Source organism: Pinus tabuliformis, chromosome 6 (assembly GCF_031772625.1).
Source record: "Pinus tabuliformis cultivar Carrire ecotype Pingquan chromosome 6, CPIR1, whole genome shotgun sequence".
Taxonomy (NCBI): domain Eukaryota; kingdom Viridiplantae; phylum Streptophyta; class Pinopsida; order Pinales; family Pinaceae; genus Pinus; species Pinus tabuliformis.
In genome coordinates, this window is record NC_142292.1 from 2078133605 (window position 1) to 2078151717 (window position 18113).

Below are 18113 nucleotides of genomic sequence, written 5' to 3' on the forward strand. Positions count from 1 at the left end.
CATATCCTTCTATCTTGAGAGTTTGAGGAATGGTAATTCCAACGAATGCATTACAAGATATGGTTAGATTGATTACTTCTATTTCAACCCCTAGAGATGGTTCCTAGTGTATATCTCCTTCTTTTGATGTTTCTTGTTCCTTTTCTCTTCTCATCTTCACAATATATGTAAAATTATTTCTTCTTAGGCCCACTTATGACCTTAACTTTATTCTCTATCACAACTATAACAAAACCCTTTTACTCTTTTCATTATAGAAATTTTGAGGTAAAAAATGGGCCTAAAAATAAAAATGTACAACCAAAATCAAATTTATAAGAACCAATAGGATTCAAGATGACGATGTCAACCATGGGGGATGATTCACCATTTTTGGACTAAAAAATAAAAAATAAAAAATAAAAAACTATTTTTTCAACTCGTATTTTCAACTTATCTCCCTATGGTTTTACTCAAATTTCAAGTGGAATAACTAATTGGATGCATAATTCAATTCCTCATCCAAGGAGTACCCATGTTGCATACTTTCGATGGGTGCTGCTACACAAAAAATGAGAAATACATGAAAAATTTGATTGCAATCATGTTTTTTCATGTAGAAGGGTCCATAAAAATATGCAACATGGGTACTCCTTGGATGAAAAATAAAATTATGCATCCAATGATTACTCCCACTTGAAATTTGAGTAAAACCATAGTGAGTTAAGTTGAAAATATTAGTTTAAAAAGTAGGTTTTTTTTGTTTTGTTTTGTTTTTTGTTTTTCCTTATAAATTTTGATGATGTAATATAATCTTATTTTAATATTTCCACTATTATTTTATAATATTCCTTAGGAGGCCCATTTTATAACTCAAAATTTCTCTAATGATCATCTTGTTGTTATGGTTTCAACCTTGTAATTTGTGGGAGGCTAGGATAATCAACACTTCCATCTTTATAGTTGTGAGTAGTAGACCTCCTTTTTACCATAATTTTGCTTTCAAAATTTCTCGCCACTTTAATTTCATTCTCCAATGACTTAGGTTCCTAAAGGTGAACCTCATGTTGGATATTATCCCTTAAAGTCCCAATGCATCATCCAGACGATCCTCTATAATATTGGTTACCTTGATATTCAATATTTGGAAGTTCTCAATGTGCTCCACAATTGAACCCCTCTGTTTGAGTCAATTAGCTAAAGAAGGTATTTCTCATTGTATCCTCATAATGTGTTATCAATTCCTCCATAAAATTTGTCCAAGTGACAAGTGATTTATGAGAATGGAGACATTGATATGAGACAAACTGGTTGGATTCTAAATATAAAGATGTAATGTGTACCTTTTAATGTTTGTGTTGCACATCGAGTAGATCAAAGAAATGATCCATCTGTAGTATCAATGTTATCGAATCCTTAACATCAAACTTCCTCATATGAATTTTGAAATGTGGTTGGTCTTCAACCCAAATTTAGAGTCTCTAAAATCATGATTCACATTCCTTTTGTTCTCATCATGAGTTTCATGGAATACCTTGTCACCACCAGGAAGCATTTCCTGTAGCAACATTGTCAAACCTTCCTTCCAACCTTCCATGTATAATTTTAAACATTCTATGTCTCCTTTTATGTCTGTTTTTATGTATTCTTTTAAACCATTCATCATTGCTTCCAGTTCATCTTTGGTTTCTCTTTGTGAAAGAAAAATTTGTTGCACTTGGTCTTGTAATTTTGATATATCATGTTGCATTTCTTCCTCTTATTCATGTGCCATAGTAGAGCTTTCAAGGGGCTTAATGGATGTAGATTTTTTTTGCTTGGAATTCATTTTGGAACCAATTTATTATATCTATGATTTAGTATTCCCTTTGAATCACTTCAAATTGTTTTTCAAAAAAAAGTTATACAGTTTTAAAAACACATCTTTTTTGTTTTTAAGAGCTTGAGTTTGAGCTTGTTGATTCTAGCCTCCCAAGATTTGAAATTTATTTTAAAGGTATCTCTCTTTGTCTTCTTTGCAAGCCCACAAGTTATATCGATATTTGATTCTTCAAGGTAAAGTTATGCCAAGCCTCCCACGATGACCTGATTATAGATTAGTTCACTAAAACGAACTTGCACAGGATGCCACATGTTACTATTTGAACCTTGAACCTTGAGTCGTATCCAAAAAACTACATTCCATGAAATTTTGGTCTTTGTTTACGGAATTTAAATCTGATGCCAAAAGTGAAAGTTATGAGGATTTTCTATGGGAACTCCTATTTGAGACAAAATTTAGGAGCATTCAAAAGCCCTAACTTCCTTGGACCGTATCTCCGAAAATATAGTGAACCAAGAACTGAAATTTTGACACGTTGTTTAGATTTCTACTTCACATGGTCGAATTTTCACCGTCTAAAGCCTCGAAGGAAATTTTTTTATAGTGAAAATGCTAAGATGGCTGGTTTGAAGTAGTAAAACCCTAGGATCTAGAGTTTGGATACTAATTGTTATGTATCCAAATCACAAAAACATAAGAAGAGATAGATCAATGCCTTGAAAATAAGCTACTTTGAGGGAGAAAACTCCTTTTATATCACATAAATGAAAAATTCTTGGATGATTCAAATCCAATATCTTCTTGGTATATATAGGAGTCTAAAGGGTCAAAATATAATTAGGGACTATATAACAATAATAATGTAAGGGCATAACAATAATAATATTTGGATTCTATGGGGCACAATAATAACAATATAGGGTCTACACTAGTATTATAGGGAACTAACATGCACCCTTTGAAGCCATGAATAATAATAATAATAATAATAATAATTCTATTTTTCCTCATTATCAGAAATTTTGAATCACCAAAAATGGAACCTCCAATCAAAAGTTATGCCAATTGTAAATCACATACCTTTCAAACCCTACTTCAGATAATTTCTAGATGATATATATTTGTACTTATGTATATATGAAATTTGAGCTCTTAAGAGTATAAATTTTTTCCTATAGTACTTTGATATGTTTTCTTAAACTTTTAAAAATTTTACAGTCTAAAATATTACTAAAAAAGTTTATAGCAAAAATTCCCAAATGACTTGTTTGAGACTAATTTTAGTTTTAATATAAAACCCTAACTTCCAAAAAATACAAATAATAAAGTGTAACGATTCAAAACTTGAAAAAATTTCCACACATAATTTTTTATGTCTCCCCAAGATTTGGAAAATTTTAGATTTTGAAACATCACAAAAAAAGGTACTTCAAGATTTCCAAGATGACCCTGAAAAATCAATCTAGTTTTACCGGTTTGGGTCCGAGGAGAAAATATATGTGTATATTTCATGTTATCGCCATTGTATATTTTTTTGTTTTAAGAATATATTTGTAGGTAATTTATGTATAGAGTTAAAACCTACATTTGGTATCATAGTTGTGTTAGCTTCAAGGGGACGCCTTTACAGTTGAGGGGTTTTTCTCAGGCCTGTGGTAGACCCTGTTACAGTGGGAGATCTGCAGGATCAAGTCTTGCAGTGAAAGGGGATGGAGAATAGTGGAAAGATAGAGATCAATAAATTAAATGGATAAAGTTTTGAGTTGTGGAAGCTCAAGATGGAGGATCTGTTGGTGGACAAAGATTAGTGGGTTGTTGTAGGATCCAAGTATGTCACCAACAAGAATGTTGGTAGAAGACTAGGCAACTTTAGATTAGAAGACGAAGAGCACAATACACTTATGTACCTCATATTTAGTGTTTTTGAATGTATTAGGGGAAGATATGGTATAATATTTGTGGGACAAGTTAGGGTCTTTGTATTAGTCTAAGTCTTTGGTGAATAAACTATTCCTACATAAAAAATTGTATAACCTGAGGATGAAGGGTGGAGACTTGGTGTTAGAGTATATAAATGCCTTCAAAACTTTGGTGAGCTAGTTTTTATCTGTTGATATTAAAATTTCAAACGAAGATAAGTGCATCAGTCTATTGTGTTCTCTACTAGACTTGTGGGATAGTCTGATTGTTGCTATAGGTAGAAATACAACTACCTTGAAGTTTGATGAAATAGTCTCATCCTTGTTGTTGGAGGAATTGAGATAGAAAAATATGGAGAGCCAAAATGGAGACGACTTGTCTTTAAGAGGACCGTCCTATGATAGAAACCTAAATAAGTACTCAAATGGGAGATCTAAATCTAGTGGGAGATCTAAATATCCAGGAAAACATATAAAGGTATGCTAAAAATGTGGAAAAGAAGGGAACTACAAAAAGGTCTGTAAATCTAAAACTCCTGAGAAAGGAAATCTTGATATGATGATACTCCTTCTATACAAGCAAAAACCACCTCAGATGAAGTTGGGGATGTGTACTTGGCTTCTTCTTCAAGTACACTTGTAGATCATGGGTCATTGTTGATTGAATCAAGTGCATCCTTTCATATGATTCCCCATAGGGAGTGGTTCCACGAGTAGGAGAAATATGATGGCGGTAATGTCTTCCTAGGGGATGACAGGAAGGACATAATCATAGGAAGTGAAAAATTTAAGCTGAAATTTAAAGGTGGAAGGATTAGAACACTTCCTGGTGTTTTGCAAATTCCCGCATTAACCATAAATCTAATTTTTGTAAGAAATATGAATGATGCAGGTGTAAAAATAATGTTTGAGAAAGAGACCTGAAATATGGTTCGAGGAACCAAAAATATAATTTTTGCAAGCAAGATGGATGATTTAGGTGTAAAAACAATGTTCGAGAAAGATACCTGAAAGATGCTTCGAGGAACACTAATATTGATTTGAGAAGTTTGGATTGGAATTCTGTACAAGATTTTGGGTAGTATTGTTATTGGTGGGTACAACGGTTTTGTGGTTCCTAAAAGTGGAGAAAAAAATCTAGTAGTCTATGGAGGAAAGGTTATGATATAGCATCAAAGACTTGGGAATATTGGAGAGAAGGGCCTTCAGATATTGCATGGTAATGGTATGATAGAAGGTATATATAATTTCTCTATTAATTTTTATCTATGTGAACATTGTGTATATGGGAAGAAAAATCAGGTGAGTTTCCCCTCTAGTGCTAAGAGGGTGAAAGGGATATTAGAGTTTGTGCTCAATGATGTGTTTCGAATCTTGTCAGTTCCATCACAGGGTAAGTATATGTACTATTTCTCATTTATAGATGAATTCTCAAGGAATACATGGATATATTTCATTAAAAAAAAAATTGAAGTCTTTGACATGTTTAAAGAATTTAAGGTTCTAGTGGAAAATCAAATAGAGAAGAAGATCAAGGCATTGAGGAAAAATAATGGTGGGGAGTTTTGCAAGAAGGAATTTGAAGAGTTCTATAAGAAGTGTGGTATAGCATGGAATAATACTACTCCATACACAACTTAATAAAATAGAGTTTTAGAAAGAATGAATAGGACGTTGATGGAAAATGAATGATTCATGCTCAGTGGTGCTAGGTTAGGACAAAAATTCTATCTAGAAGTAGAGGATACTACATGTTACTTGTTTAACAGATCACCTTCATCAACAATAGAGAATAATACTCCACATAATGTATGGACTAGTAAGAAACCCTCTCTCTCACATCTTAGGTTATTTGGTTGTGATGCATATGTGCATGTTCCAAAGGAGAAAAGAACCAAGTTGGATGGTAAATCTGAAAGGTGCATCATTATTGGGTATAAGGATGGTTTAAAGGGTTACAAGATTTAGAACCCGAAAACAAGGAAGGTTGCATATAATTGAGATGTGGTGTTTAGAGAAGTAAAATATGTTATTAAACGTGAATTCCTACCTAAGGAACTTGAAAAGATAGAGTTTGAACTGAAGGATGAAGAATCAGACACTACATAAGAACATGAAATATAAGAGTAACAACCTCATACTCCAGCTTTGAGGAGATTAGTTAAAAGGAGAAGGAAACCAGAGAGGTATAGTATATTTGATTTCTGTTCAAATTTTTCTTTATCTATTACTGATGATGATCCTAAAACTGTCAAGGAGGCAGTGGATTTAGAGGATAGAAAACTTTGGAAGGAGGTCATGGTTGGAGAAATGGCATCCTTAGACAAAAATGAGGCTTGGGATCTGTTGGAGTTTTTGGCTAGAAGGAAACCCATTGGAAGAAAATGGGTTTTTAAGAAGAAGATGAATGCAAAAGGAGAAGTGGAGAAACACAAATATCGATTAATAACAAAGGTTATTCCTAGGTGTTGGGAATTGATTTTGGTGATATGTTTTCTCCTGTTGTCAAGTTAGCTTCTATTAGATTAATTTTATCCATTACTGTTGCTTTTAATTTTGAGGTATAAAAAATGGATGTGAAGACAATGTTCCTTCATAAGGACCTAGAAGAAGATATACATGAAGAAACTAAAAGGATTTGTGGTGAAGGCTAAGAAAGAACTGGTATACACGTTAAAAAATTCTATGTATGGGTTAAATCAGTCACCAAAGATGTGGTATCAAAAATTTGATACATATATATGGGGACTTGGATTCACAAGGAGAAAATCTTATCACTATGTGTATTTTAAATTAATAGGTGACCATGTTATTTAGCTAGTCTTGTATGTGTATGATATGTTGTTTACTAGAAATGAAAAATAAATTATCCAAGATTTGAAGACCCAATTGTCCTCTAAATTTGACATGAAGGATCATGGTGTTGCAAACTATATTGGCCATGGAAATTAAACGAGATCTGACAAAGAGGAATCTCTGGTTAAACCATATGAAGTATGTCGAGACAATATTGTAGAGGTTTAATATACATGATAGTAAACTGGTGAATGTTCCTATCCCTATAGGTGTAAAGTTATGTGTTGAAAAATGTCCCAAGACACAAGAAGAGGAAGAGGACATGTCCCATGTTCCATATACAAATGAAATTGGTAGCCTAATGTATGCAATGGTCTGTACTAGACCAAACATTGCACATGTAGTGGGAGTATTGAGTAGGTTTATGTCAAAACCAGCAAAGGAGAATTGGACAATAGTGAAGTGGATTCTTAGGTATTTGTGTGGCACTAGTTATTATGGTCTGTGCTACCAAGGAAGAATATGATTGGACAAAGTGTTGGACATACATGGATTTTTTGATGCATACTGGGCCAGATACATGGATTAGAGAATATATAAAAGTGGGTATTTGTTTATAGTATTTGGAGGAGAAATCAGATGGATGAGAAAGAGACAATCTGTAGTGGCATTTTCAACTACAGAGGTTGAATACATGGCAACCACTCATGCAAGCAAGGAAGCAGTTTGGTTGCAGATATTGTGTTCAAGTATGGGGTTGGTACAACAAGCGATAAGGATAGACTGTGATAGCCAGAGTGCAATTTTCTTCACAAAGAACCCTTCTTATCATTCGAAGAAAAAACAAATTGATGTTCAGTAGCACTTTGTGAGAGATATGGTTGAAGACAAAAGGTTTGATGATAAAGGCGAACACTTTGAATAATGTTGCAAATGCATTGACAAAGTCTATGAGCACTGAGAAATTTTCTTGGTGTAGCGAAACAGTGGTAATTGTAGCTTGGGACCAATGATTGTACACTCTTGAGGCCCCCCATGTGGAAAGAAAAAAACAAGTGGGAGAATATTGGGCATGTGTTATATTCTTTCCATGACTAGCCCCAGTTTCTTTCCATGACTAGCTCCAAGAACTGTTACATTGCGTCATGTGGATTGCAGGGTGGTCCCTATTACCGGGGGATTTGTAGGGTTTTTTTATTTTATTTTATTTGGTTCCAAGAATAGTTTGGAAGACCTAAGGATGGCGGGTGGACCCAAGGATAGTGGGAAAACCTACCCATGGTTTTGCGCATGGTTTTTGCACATGAATTTTTGGGCATGATGGTTTTTCCCATGGTATTTTGTAGATCCAGTCAAGGGAACTACAATTATGTTCTAATCCAGGGTTAGTGGATTGGGGTTCATGAGTTCTTTGGCATGTATATACTATATTGTAACATTGAAAGGAATATAATGAAAATCAATATGGTTTTCCTGGTTTAGGTTCCAAGAGAAAATCTCTTTGTATATTTTATGTTCTCTCAATTGTATATTTTTGGGAATCAATGTTATAGCTCCAAATCTCACTCTTATGGTTTGTGATGCTGTACTCATGGCCTATGGCAACCCCTCCTTCCAGACCTGGTCCTAAAATTTAAAAAACAGTGTTTTATCCCTTATATGCGACATTGCCCTGAGTTAAACGCGTGTATACGCGGGTCTATGTATAGCCAACCCACGTGTATGTATTAAAACACTTAAAAAAATATAAAATTCCTTCTTTTCGGGCGGAGATCGCGGGTTTTACCTGCTGATCACCTGTTAGTGCCTGTGGCCCAACTGTTCCCAACCAACTCCTAACTAAAAAACTACTTTGGAGATGGTATAAAAAGACCTCAAAGGGAAGGCCTAAGGGAGGAGAGAATAGAGAGAAAGGTTATTATGCTGAGATTTTCCCCTTGACCAGGTCTGAATTCCCTTGTGCCTTCTGCACTTCCCCCATTTTGTACAGGAAACCTTTGTTTCCTTGTGTGTTGATGTTCATCCACCATTTATGACATCATGGAGAGAGTCATGGAAGGAGTTTTGTTAGAGGCTTGAGGCTGGAACGGATCCAGAAGGAAGCTTTGCTTGGAGCCTGCTGAAGGTGACTCAGGTGAACATTTTCCTTTTTATGTACTTTATTTGTCTATAATAAAAAGAAACACATGTCTTGGTTCCCGAATTGAATCTTCTTTATGTTAATGATATTCATGTTTTGAATTCATGTGTAAATGGTTGTTTGGATTTCATAACTAACTACCTTTCTTTGTAACATGAAGATGGTTTCTTTATAAGTTTTTGTCCATGTACTGCTGTGTTCTTTGAATTGTTTGTTTTGCAGGACAAAAGAGAAGAAGGGAACTCCAAGAAGGGTTTGGACCCTAAAGGCCTTCTCAAACGTAGGACCGAAGGTACGTACCCTTATCATAGAATTTGCTTATAATAGCATAATGGCTGTATGAATGCATGTTTCTTTGAATAGACAACTTTCAGTCTGCTAGGGTTTCACCCAAAAAGCCCTAGGGGAGTAATTCCCTCTACCAGAATTGGCGACTCCGCTGGGGACAACACTCTTGTTGTTCCTAGTTTGGGTGTGTTTCAAGCCAATCAGGGCTCAGCTGCCTTGTCTGCTTGTTGTTACTGTCTGGTCTGTTCTTGAACTTTAAGCTTTGCCAGTTTCTTCAGTTTGTCTTTTTTATTTTTCTTGAAGCTTTTCATATACGCTGTTTTTATTAGATACAGAGGCGTATATACGCTTGTTTCTTTGAGTGAACCCGCGTATACGCAGGTTTCCTCAAACACAGTCGTGTATACACGCAATCTGTACTACAGTACAGTCGCGTATATATTCTAATTTTCAAGATTTGTAAATCTTTTTTGCCTCTGAAGGTTTGTCTGGTGGTTTGAGTCAGTCTGAAACAATCATTTTCCAGTATCAGTTATTTGTTTTACAACGAGCATCTCGTTCTGAATTCTCTCTGATTATAAGGAGTGTTGGTTTGGTTTTTTGTTGATTGCAAGTGTCATCGTTTTGGTTAAAGCACGCAAGATTTCTTGCTAGGAATCTTGGCTGCTCTGTTTCATCAGGGTAGGAAGATTGAATTCAATCTTTGTGTTAATTTTGCTTTTGGTGACCTTCTGTTTGCTTGACAAAATCGCTTTTTGTAACCATCTGCTTCTTTGTTTCATGAAAGTTGTTGTTTGACACTTTCTTGGAATTTGTCTTTTTGATCTGTTTGGTTTTCATTGCCAAGGCTTTCATTGCTGCTTTTGATTGTTAAGAGCGATTTCAAACACATTTATTTTTGTTGAGTTTTCATCCATTAAGTGGTGTTGATTCGCAAAAGTGTTTAATTGCCTATTCTTCAATCACAAGTTTCAGTTTTGTTGAGAGCATTTTTTGAAAAGACTTTTTGTTTGTTGCTTTGAAGAAAATCTTTTGAAAATCTTAGTTTTGCTTTCTTGAACTTGCTTTTCATTTGGTTTCCTTTTAGAGAAGTGAAAGTGCTTTATGTTTGTCTTAGAACTTGTTTTTAGTGTTTAGGCGAAATGAATGGAAACATTTCATATTCCATCTAGGCATCTTAAGTGGCAAGATAAAGTTTGGTAAACAAGAAACTTTCATTTTTGTTTTTAGAGTAGTTTTGAATCTTGCATCCACATATAGTTGTTGCATTAGGATAGATTTGCATCCCCTTTTAGGCATATATAGCTTTGTTAGCTTTTGTGAGTGTGAAGTGTGCGTTAACAAAAAGAAAAGAAAAATTTGTTTTGTTAGAAGTACCTCTGAACCCTATAGAAATTGCTCTTCATCGAAAAACGAAAAAGTGCATGCGCATGTAGTTAAGTTTTTATTAATTTCTTTTGCGTCAAAAAACACCACTAGTTTCACTTCCGTTACCTTGTGACTTAAAGAACAACCTAATAAAATCAAGCGCTAACTAAAATTCACTAGAACTTTTTGTTTTAGTCAATTACACCAACAAGATTAGGATTTTAGGGCCTTGGATTAGGCGAGTGGAGAGTTAACTCTCCAAGGCCATATAAACGTCAAACGTAGGAGTCTGAATAACGAGAGAAAATCCAATAGCGTTAGGAAGACCAGGAAAGCTCCGGATCTGGGAGTTAAGCACGAGGGTCTGTGAAGACAGGGAAGAGAGATACCCCCTCTCCTACTTGTCCGAACTTACCTCACGACTGTTCCTCCTGGCTTCTGCGATGAGTTGGTATCCATAGTTGCTTCTCCTAGGGAACTACACAGGTGGCTGCGAAGGGGAATCCCGTGGCACCTGAGGTCGACGTTGCATCACTCTCGACAATACTACTGGAGGGCACCCTTGCGAAGCTTGGGGGCTTGCACCGGCGCAGGTTGTTGTTAGGAGGTCAGCGTAACTTCCTCTGATACCTTCGCTGATAGGACTGGGCCCTCATCATCCCAGACTATCTTCGGAAGGCCCCTTATTTCACTTTCTCGTATTTTGGTGTCCGGTCTTAATCACCCGGAGCGGAAATACTTGGAAGTTGTTTGACTGGCTGTATCTTTAGGGACTTTATAGTGTGTGCTCTGTGCTCCTAGTTGGCCTAGCTTTCAATTTTTTGAGTCTTTAGTTAGATCATAACAAAAATTCAAAGTGGCTGACCGATCTCCAAGACGGTCTCGAAGACTTCGTGGTCTCTTGCCACCAAGTTTAGAGCCTTCTCCTAGAAGGCGCAGAGGCAATACCACCGGTGGGTTTCGTCCCACGCCGTTTGACGCATCGGGGATTGATCCTCCTTTCGGGGGCATTAGCGGCCAAGCAAGGCCTGGCACTTCTGAGCAAGAGAGGGACACTCCAGTCCTTTCTCGAGTTCGCTTTCAAGCGGAGAATAACATAGAGGTAGAAGAACTTTCAGAGTCATTAGTGGCTCCAAATTCTCCACTACCATCTAGTCATCCAGACGTATTACAATACGTAGGGACTCCGACGCATAGACCGTCAAGTCCAGGTTACGCTACGCGCTTACCATCGATGACCACTACTGGAAGCATGGCTTCTACGAGTGCTACGACTATGCAAACCCCAACATCGGTGCAAGGGGGAGGAACCATTTCCATCCCCTCCGCTTCCTTGTTCGTATCTTTTGCTAGCACATCTTTAGTTGGGTCTACCTCCATTCCGTCCACGAGTGGAAATGCCCAAACCCTTTTGGTACCGGACTCTTCCCTTTTTGCACCCAATCACAGGGTATTCCATTGGTTCCGTTTAGTGCCGCTACGTCCATGATGGGCGGATCGGCTTCATTCCAGGGTTTTCCTTTCGGAAGTGGCCATATACCACATTCCAACCTGACGGTAGGATCCATGCCTTTTTCTTCTGTAGGGCAAAGCAACAATCCTTTCCAAGGTTGGAATAACCCTGGGGTTAGTAGCGCGGGAACTGGGAATCCGTTTATCGGCCAACAAGGGAATAGGCCGTACTCCACGGTTAGCATGTTTCAAAGTATTCCTCCCCCTGCTTCGGCTTGGAATCCGTATCAGGGGTTATCAACTCCCTATAACCCTTTAGGAGGAAACTTTGCTGGTTATGGAGGTTATACGGCCGAAGTTGGTCAAACTCCGAATTTTGCTGGACCACAAGGCCTACCTTTTGGTTTAGCCGGTTCTACTGGTCACTTCGGGCAGCCTGGTGCCTCCCAAATTCCAGGACAATCTTTTCAGAGCTTTGGGAGTTCTGCCCAGTTGGGTGGAATCCCCAAGGTCCTCCTAGGCTTCCATTTCTGGCAACGTTAAACTTGCCAGATCTCACTAAGTTAACAAATGACCCAATCAGGTACAATCCGGCCTGGCCTCCGGTCCAAACCAAACTCCCTTCAGACATTCCAAAATTCGAAGGGAAGAGTGGTGAAGACCCAGGCGACCATGTAACCACATTCCATTTGTGGTGCTCATCTAACTCCCTTATCGATGACTTGATTAGGTTGAGACTCTTTCAGCGCACCTTGACTGGTAATGCGGCCAAATGGTATATATAGTTGCCAGGGGGCAGCTTTACATCATTCGCTGACTTAGCCAATATTTTCTTAAATCACTTCCAGTTGCCTGTCCGCTATGATGCCGGAACTGAACTTCTGGCCACCTTTCGTCAGGATAAGGCAACCCACATTTTTGACCATATTCAGGAATGGAGGCAGAGAAAGAGGCTCATTAAAGCCGAAATCCCTTCGGAGTACCGTCTCGAGTGGTTTTTGAAGTCTTTACAACCCGAGATCTCCAAGGATGTCTCCATGTCTGGGGTCTATTCTGAGGAGCAAGCCATTTTTAGGGCCCAACAATTAGAATTGATCTATTCTCAGTCTGGGATCCTACAAAAGTACTTGCCAGATGCTCCTGGATCTAAGGTTGATGTAGCTAAGTCGAAGCCAGGTCCGCACGCGGATGGTATCGTCGGGTCAGTAGACACAACTACCGTGAACTTGTTGAATCAATTGCAGCAGTTATCCTTGCAAACTGCTTCTAACAACCAAGTCACATCGTCTAATCCCCCCGCTTCCTAAACTTCTTCAATAAATGCCGTCCAATCTGATAATCCCAAAGGAAATCAAAATTCCAATGGGAAAAAGAAAGGACGAGGTAAGAAAAAGAACCAGGATAGGAAGCCCGATGCAAATAAATCCGGCAACAACGCCGATGGTGGTGGAAATGAGTCGAGAAAGAAAGTTAAGTTTCCATGCAAGTTGTGCAATGGAGACCATCTAACTCATCTCTGCCCCAAGATTGAAGACGCTCAGCGCTTGTTAGGACAGCAAGGGACTTCTAGTTCTCAAGCTGTGTTAACTAACCCGTTTCCCCACGGGCAGCAACTTCTTGCTGGCGCGAGTTCAAACCCTGGTACCTCCGCAGGGGGCAACCAGGAAGGGGACAAGTCATCGAATGTTTTCATGATGGGTGCTCACGCTAATGTGACCACACGGTCACGCGATTATGGTGAAGGTGAGACTTCTAAGGGTAAATCAGTTCCCGAAACTAACAACCCGCTTCATATTGAGCGACCTTCTGTTGAGACTATACCTCGGGTACCGAAAGGTTCTGCAAAACGCGCGACTATCAACCCTAATATTAGGGCAGCCCAGAATTACTCCATTGTTGAGGATCTGGCTCAGAGTCCATGTGCTATGTCCGCGTTAGAGGTTCTCCAGTCATGTCCTGCTCAACGAAGTGCCTTGCTATCGGCAATGGGGGCAGTGGATCTAAGTAATTCCTTAGCTCTCACTTTTGATATGAGTAATGTCAAAAAGAGACTTCCTCATCACATGGCTTTCCAGATAAAGTCTACCTACCAGAAAACAAATATTTTTCGGACGGTTGTAGATGAGGGAGCTTCCACGTGTGTCATGTCTATCTCATGCTGGAAGGCCATTGGATCACCGTCGGTTGTTCCTTCACCCACCCTATTGACAGCATTTGATGGTCATTCTCATAGGCCATACGGGATTATCCCGGCCTTTCCTATATGTGTTGGAGGAAAGGTCGTTAATATTGAAGTAGAAGTCATAGACGCTAACCTAGACTATAATCTCCTCTTAGGAAGGAACTGGGTATACGAGATGGATGCCGTCGTTTCGACTCTATTTCGTGTCATTTGCTTTCCTCATGAGGAGAAAATCGTTAAGGTTGACCAATTGGACTATTGTCCAATTGATCCTCAAGCAAACTCTGACTCTACTATTCCTTTAGTGGGTAACCCCCGTCCGCCTACCGAGAGTCTAGGAGTCGGGATGTACTCTTCATTGATGGGTACGTTTAATCTTCCCCCTCCTACAGCTGGTATAGATACAATTTCATCCTCCAGGGATCCTTTACGGAGAGAGTTTGTCCAAACTCCTTATTCTTCGAATCCTGGAACCTTAGCTTCATCTGTGACCACATCAGGTGACAACGAGGTGGGTGGTATAGAATCTCTTATATCTGCAGTAGAGCTTAGATGTGAATCTATAGATAACTCTACAGATAACCATTCTACTTCTTCCTCTGGGAAGGAGATAGATGGTGATGTGGCTCATTTTCGGACCCTTGATTCCACCTCTGCATCGGATTGCTCGGATATTGTTTTTCCATCGGATGAAGTGGTATTCGAAGCAATGACAGCCGTAGATCGACCTTTGGAAGATTTACATCGTCGGTTACACTTTCATTCCCCTGTGCATGAAGTCGAATCTCGATCGTCCATTCGACTAGTGATTTTTGTACGGTCCCTTTGGCTCCAACACATTCAGTTGCCGAAGAGAGTATATTGATTGGTTCGATCGTCGTACCTATAAACATCCCTAGGAGTAAGTTGGCAGAGCCCCCTAACGGGCTCTACCTCAGGAAGTGCTTTGCTTAGCTTTGGCCAGGCAATGGCTTCTTTGTATTTTATGTATATTTGTACATATATCATTGAGAGTTTTCTAATATCAGCACTTTTTGGTCTGCTTTGGCAGGTGTTGATGGATGATTTGGTTTATTTTGGGTTCGCCGATGGTGCTAGTCGGCACACTCGGAATCTTGCTTCCACAGCTTGGGTACTCTATTATCCAACTGGTCAATTGATGGCATCAAGAGGCGTGTGCATTGGTCCTGCTTCAAACAATATGGCCGAGTATACTGCTGTTATTAATTTATTATACGAGGCAATCTCTCATGGGATCGACTCGTTGGTAGTTTATCTTGATTCTCAATTGATAGTGTCTCAATTAAATAACATTTATCGGGTACGCGATCCATCTTTATATCGTCAGTATTTAAGGGTGAGGTTGTTGCAAAGATCATTTACTTATATTAATTATTTGCATATTCCAAGATCTCAAAATTGGTTAGCTGATTCTATCGCTAATCAAGCATTAGACTGGCATATTAATCATTCATCACAATAAAATCAAGCATCAAAAAGTCAAACTGTATATATATATATATATATCGTAAAGCGTCTCGAGTGTACATATGTGTGTCCAAAAATATACAAAATTGGGACTCAAATGCCCATAATCATGTCTGGCATATCTAATGCCTCGGCTCAGGATGAGCGTCTAAGTATGTCACTATAGCATTGGCCACGCGCCGAAAGATGCGAACCCAGTCACGTGGCATGCCAACCACATGACGCTGCATATCCGGAGGAAGGTCCTCTATAACGGCCATCGGTACTCGGCAGCTCAGTCTCGCCAAGTGTCGCTGAATGTTGTTTAGAGTCCGTTCCGTATCATCAGCCGCCTCTTCGGCTCCTCGGCCACGCCGTCCATGCCGCGGGAATCCATCTGGTTGTACAGGCCCAATGTCTGGAACATGATCACCATATCAGTAATTTGAATCTCATCAAAAAATATTTTTCAAAATTCATCATTATATTTGAAAAATCCAAAAAATCATAAAATCAAAAAATCTTACCAATCTCGCCCCATGCTGCATTCGGTGGTAACGCTAAATCAGGATCTCCTCAGAAATCCAGTCCAGCATAGGGGTAGTCATCCACGGCGATGATCTGCTGATCCCACTAGGTGAAGAAGTCATCGTCAAATGTAGTCCTTGGGACCTCCCTACCCCCCAAACGTTTCATCAGATCAGCCCACCGGCCCATGCGTGGATCGCGTGGGGTGCTGATGGAAACTGCTACCCTGGGGCGGAGAGCGGGAACCTTCTCGAAAAAGAAAGTGCACAAGATGCTTCCATAGCCAAAGTTTTTAGTCTGACCCCTCCTGATAGAAGTGAGCTGGCTCTTCATGTTGGCCAGAAGAGGAGTACACCAGTCAAACACAGTAGTAAGACAGTCAACTGCCACGCTCATGTTTTGCCGTGACGCCTGATGCAGAGAGGATGATCCGTTCACCCGAGCCATGGTAAATAGGATTATCCTAAGTGACAAACTCGCCACATGTGTGACGGAAATCTGGCTCCCAACCTTCTTGGGATGTCCAGGGCAGTATATCTGTACATAGTCCTCTATAGAGAGGGCACTCCGTGACCTGCCCCGGGACTGTACTACCTCTCCCCTTCGGGAAAGGCCCGTGATAAAATAGATGTCCTCCACTTCTACCCTGAGCGGCATCTGATCGATCATAAAAGCTTCCTCATCGACATCCCAATAATCAATGAGCATCTCGAGCAATCGCGTGTTCGCTTTCATATTTGGCAATTTGAAAAATTTAAGCAAACCGCATCCCCGGAGTGCATCCAATGCTTCTGGACTGTTCATAACTTCATTGTCTACCGCTGCATGTTCTCTTTCACGCCACGTGATAGGCATCCTGAGAAAAAATCGAGTTTAAACCGTTAGTTTTTGTTTAAAATGATTCGCGGCGTATACGCGGGTCCCTTTGCACACAGTCGCGTGTAGGGCTCGCGTATACGCGGGTTCAATATTACCAACCCGCGTATACGTCGCAAACGAATTTTTGACAAAATTTTAACGGTGAAACATCAATCATAAATCTTAAAACTTGTCACAATCAATTGCAAGCTAAGTATAAGGGTTACCTGGAGGTATTCGACGAATTTGAACGGTTGAATCTGGCTGTGGGAAGTTTGCTCCTTTTGCTCCAAATCTTTTGCTCTCAAACTCAAATGGTAAAAATGGTGAGTCCAAAATGCTTTTTATAAGTTTTGAAAATGCAAATTTTTTTTTCAAAATTTTATTTTGTTTGGCCTCATGTGACTTTTAACTTGGGAGCTTGGAATGTCGAGATTGGTTTGTTTTTTCAGGACATTTTGGACGTTTTCGACAGTTCGAGACGGTTCCATGACTGCTGACCCGTCATGGCAGGTATCGTGTTCTCGCTGGCATATAGGTTAGGGACACCATTTTTCTGTTGCATTATGCATACTAGCCTCCATTTGACCGATACATCTGCCATAGGGTCGATCCCATCGTGTTATGGTTCGCAAGCCATTTTCACTCGCCGATTTTTTAAATCATGACACGATGGTAAAGCCATCCTTTACATGGGCATCCTAGTTAGCACCTCACTGACATTTGTTGCCCATGCTGCTCCGATTTGAGTAGGCTTGGGAGTCCTCTGTAGTCCCGCCATGACTTATGCGTTGAAGACTCATTCCTCTTAGCTTCTCCGCTTTGTTCTGGCCTTATACCCTAGAGGCTCCTTTGTGTTGAGTTGTACTACTGCATTGCATGTTGACCATTTGCACCTTTTGGCCTGGAGCCGGCTTCACTTGGACTCGTGTTTAAGCCAACTTTTGACCATGACATCTGCAAAATCAACCTTGCATACCTTTGACTTCTACAGCTTGACACACCTTGACCCGTGGAAGGAGCATACCTTTGAGTGTCACTGACCAGTTTTCACCTCCCTGCATTGAGCATAGGAACGTTCCTGTCCAGGGAATTAGATCATCTGTTTCACCGACACTCGCTCTTTCCACTGTACCATAGCATTCTTTTATTCTTTTTCCAGCTTAACAGAAAAAGACAAAAAAATTAAATATTCCAAAAAAGAGCGGGAACGGGACATTATTTCCATTTATTGTTGGCAGCTAGAGTCAGTCGTGTCGCCCTTGAACAAAGCACTCAAAACAAAGTCTCCTCCGCATGGGTAGGATTTAGTTT